We start from the raw sequence: 5,173 nt of genomic DNA on the forward strand, positions 1-5,173 counted from the left end.
ATCAGTATAAATTTACTGCCATAGCAATACGTAAATTTCCTGACAAATTACCACAATCTAGTGAGTCAGTATTTGGACTTACCCATTAAAAGCAAATAAGTACACTACATAGATGCTATCATGCTAACTGACTCCTCAAAGGAAAGTCAAGAGGAGTGAAAAACTGTAGTCGTTTTTATGACAAATAGAGGATGGCTGATAAATCCAGCTAAAATTCAAGGGCAGCCCAATCTGAGAAATTCCTAGAGCAACCAGAGATATTCCTTAAACTGTGAGAAATAAGTTATTGTCTTTCAACAGACCCTTCCAACAAGCAAGGAATTCACAGCTGGGAGGGCTATCTGTGTTTTGGCAAAATCACATTGTTCCTATTAAGAATACTGTTAGCCACTATCTCAAAGTCATTAAAAATAAGTCTTATTCCAAGTGGGGTCCTGAGAAGAAACAAGCATTAAAAGATTTACAGAGGATGATGGCACAGGGAAACCCACTAAGACCTCATGATCCAACGGATTATGTAAGAATATCCACCTCCTAGGATATTTGCAGCTGTGAAGCCTTCGGAAGAAATCAAATAGTGCTACTCCACAAAGACCTCTTGGATTTGGATTTGAAAACTAACTGTGGCAGTGGCTTATTAAAGTCCATTTGAAAGACATTTGCTAGCTTGTTACTGGGTATTTAGTCAGTAGCCTCAGACCACAGAAGGGTATTAGATAATTCTGAGGCTAAATATCAACCATGTCTTGTATGATGTCACTGACCCAGAGTAAATGCTATATGGTAGAGTGCCCTAAAGTGGGAAGTTCAGGGGGAGTGCACTGAATACATAAGCATCATTAAGGTATCTCATCCATCCAATGAGAGAGTCCTTTCAGAATTTCCATTTCCCATATCACTCTGACAAAGCAATTGACTAGTTCACTGATAGGAGTTCCTGGCTTGAAGACCGTGTTACTGTTTGGAAACTGCCAACTATGTGCCTTACTGATAGTAAAAAATAATTGAGGAGAGAAGGAACAGACAAGTGTGAAAATTTGGCAGAGCTGAGAACTGCTAACTTAGTAGTGTGAGAAGAATTAGGCTCCTGGTCTCAGAGGAGCATTTGGATATTTACAGACTCAGGGTTGTAGTCAACAGCAAATGGGTCCTGGATCACTAAACAATAGAGAATACCCTTATGTGACACTCAATTAAGTAAATTTATGTGAGAATTAAGGAGAATTAAAGCAGGTCATATGTATGTTCACAACAAAACAAAACAAAACATCCAGTTTCCAACTTAGAGGGGAGATTGGAACACTAAAGCAGATGCCTTAATCCAATTCCTAAATTACCCATCCTGTAGGTATGCATGTTCAGATACAGTAGCAACTTGTGTCATCCCTGGCAGGGCATCTATAAAAACCTGTACTCTAACATCTGGAACAAACCAAATGGGATCCAAAATTTATTGAACAATGGACTGCAGGGACCACACTTATAATGGGGAATGTAGTATATGAGAAATCACTTCTTTGGGAAGAAATAGAATAATCTGTAATATTAACTGATCTGTGGTATAACAAACATTATTTTAACCACAATTCTACATCTGTATGGTGTAACAAAGGATTTTTAAGTTTATTTATACAATTAAATAAAAAGCAAGTTATATGTAAACAATGATTTGCCAACATGAGAAAATATGCTGGGAAGCTGAATTAAATATCCCAAAAGATGTAATACTTACAAAAACTGATTAGTTAGAGAAGGCAGTGAATTTGGCCTTAGAAGAAATATACACAGAAGTTAAATGCTTCCATCGACGTATTATAAAAGGGTTCAAATAACTGTGGATAAAAGGAGGAAAAAAGTAACTGAGTTGGTAAAAGAAATTAAAAGGTCTATGAAGCTGTATGGTCATCATTAAGGTATTTTGTAAAGAGAATTCTCTACACAGCAGCTGCTGGTCTGTGATGTATTTCTCTGATTACCAAGAGAACATTTTTTGGGAAAGAAAGGAAAAAAGATAGGTGTCCCCATCTAATCTTCTTGTAAACAGGCTGATAACTGACTTCCGTAGGCTAAAGATTATTTGCTAGCAGGAGTGCTCTTAACTGTGGAATTCTCTTAGCAAGACTGTTCCTAGAACCTGTGGATTTATAAGGCATTACTCCTGGGAAAATATCACATAAACCCTTTACTAATCTAAATACAAAATGGATATTTCATAACTTAACCCCTCTCTTATTATGTGAGATCATTCATAAACCTCATTTAAATTCCTCATCTATTACTGGCCAGAGAAGGTGTCCAATACAGAAAGGAAGGGCCAAGGTAGCCACAAAGGATAGACTAGATTTTTCTCTGATTTGCCTGAGTCTTTTGACTGTTTATATCCTTGAACATATTAGTAAATCTGGGTAAGACTATTTATTTATGTAAGTCTACTTTGACAGTGCAATCTTTTCTGTTAGCTACAGTATGCTAAATTTATATCTAAGTTGGAAAGAAGAGAATATGACTATTTATACATATTTGCTTACATTAAAAAATGGTAACATAAACTATAAATTTTGTTAACGGTAATCTATATAGAGAGGGACGTTATATGGTAAAGGGAACCAGAATAGAAGCCAGACGTTTTTGGGTATATCTTCATTTGTAGATTTAAATTTGGAAACTCACAAATATTTTAAACTATTGTAAAAATGCCCCAAAAGTGAAAGGGGAATGAAACCAATGAACCCAACTGTATATTGAGTTTGGTGGCATAATACAATGACAGAAACTACTTTCAACTGACTTTAAATACAGAAATTTGCTATCTTTCCTTGGTGGGATATACTCTAAGGTCAAAAACAATAGCAAAAACAAAAATAATACACCTTTTAAACCCTTCTTAGTAATATTGTTGCTGACAGTATTATTTTATTCAGAATCTATGATGCATATTGTGGGAAAAAGCAAATGAGAAATTATGTTAAAATCACTGAAAACATATTTGGGTTAGAAGGGGAACAAATATTAAATAGGAAGTATCAATACAAAGTCATGATATATTTGCTCTTTAAAAGGCCTAGAGGTGTCCCTGGGTGGCTCAGTCAGCTAAGTGTCTGCCTTCGGCTCAGATCATGATCCCAGGGTCCTGGGACTGAGCCCCGAGTCAGGCTTCCTGCTCAGTGGGGAGCCTGATTAAGATTCTGTCTCCCTCTGCCTCTCCCCACTGCTCATGCTCGCTCTCTCACTCTTGCTCTCTCTCTCTCTGTCAATAAAATAAAATAAAATAAAATAATAAAATAAAATAAATTTACCCCAAAGATACAGACGTAGTGAAGAGAAGGGCCACATGCACCCCAATGTTCATAACAGCATTATCCACAATAGCTAAATCATGGAAGGAACCGAGATGCCCTTCAACAGATGACTGGATTAAGAAGCTGTGGTCCATATATACAATGGAATATTACTCAGCTATCACAAAGAACGAGTTCTCAACATTTGCTGCAACACGGACGGCACTGGAGGAGATAATGCTAAGTGAAATAAGTCAAGCAGAGAAAGACAATTATCATAGGATTTCTCTCATCTATGGAACATAAGAACTAGGAAGATCGGTAGGAGAAGAAAGGGATAAAGAAAGGGGGGTAATCAGAAGGGGGAGTGAAGCATGGGAGACTATGGACTCTGAGAAACAAACTGATGGGTAGTAAGGAGGGCACATATTGCATGGTGCACGGGGTGTTACACGCAACTAATGAATCATCGAACCTTGCATCAGAAACCAGGGATGTACTGTATGGTGACTAACNTGGGCGCCCAGGTTGTTCAGTTGTTTAAGCCTCTGCCTTTGGCTCAGATCATGATCCCAGGGTCCTGGGATCAAGCTCCAAGTCAGGCTCCCTGCTCAGGGGGGAGCTTGCTCCTCCCTCTCACTCTGAACCCCTCCCCCGGCCCCCACCGTGCTCTCTCTCTCTCTCTTTCAAATAAATAGATACATAAAATAAAATATTTTTTAAATAAAAGGCCAAAAAAAAAGCCCAAAACACCCCAACCATTTGCAATGGACACCCTTAATGTGCAAATAAGTGGTGTGTAAATATCATTTGCCACTAAGATAGACAAGACTATCTGGAGAAATGGCTAGCTCTATGTGTATAGCAGGCAATGCGCAAGATGAACCTGGAGCATCTTGCCATACCAGAAAGTAAATAAGCTATTAAAGACTACTAATTAAAGTCATGTCAAAAGATTTAGAAGCCAACGTAAAGAGATTCCCATTGGCCAAAGATGGAAAACACTGACCATTAATGAGAAATTTGCAATGGGTAGATATACTAAACTATTTTCAAATCCATGAGTTCAGAGAGTTTTTTTTTAATTTCAGTATAATTAACATATACTGTTATATTGGTTTCAGGTGTACAATATAGTGTTTCAACAATTCTATGCATCATTCAGTGCTCCTCATGATAAGCATACTGTTAATCCCTTTCACCTATTTCACCCCCCCCCACCTCCCCTCTGGTAACCATGTTTGTTCTCTGTAGTTAAGAGTCTGCTTTTCAGTTTGTCTCTTTTTCCCTTTGTTCATTTGTTTTGTTCCTTAAATTTCACATATGAAAAAAAAATCCACATTAGTGAAATCATATGGTATTTGTCTTTCTCCAACTGAATTATTTCACTTAGCATAATACTCTCTAGATCCATCCATGCTGTTAAAAATGGCAAGATTACATTCTTTTTCATAGGCTGAGTAATATATATATATATAATATCACATTTTCTTTATCCATTCAACTATGGATGGACACTTGGGTTGCTTCCATAAATTGGCTATCATAAATAATGCTACAATAAACATAAGGAAGAATACATCTTTTTGAATTAGTGTTTTTATATTCTTTGCATAAATACCCAACAGTGGAATTACTGGATCATAATGTAATTCTATTTTTACTTTTTTGAGGAAACTCCATGCTGTTTTCCACAGTGGTGTACCCAGTTTCCATTCCCACCGAGAGTGCACGGGGTTCCTTTTGCTCCATGTCCTCAACAACACTTGTTGTTTCTTTTAGTCTATCTGACAGATGTAAGGCAACATCTTACTATTTTTTTTATTTTTTAATTTAATTTTATTATATTATGTTAATCACCATACAGTATATCCCCAGATTCCGATGTAAAGTTT

This window comes from Ailuropoda melanoleuca, chromosome 5 (assembly GCF_002007445.2).
Source record: "Ailuropoda melanoleuca isolate Jingjing chromosome 5, ASM200744v2, whole genome shotgun sequence".
NCBI classification, from domain to species: domain Eukaryota; kingdom Metazoa; phylum Chordata; class Mammalia; order Carnivora; family Ursidae; genus Ailuropoda; species Ailuropoda melanoleuca.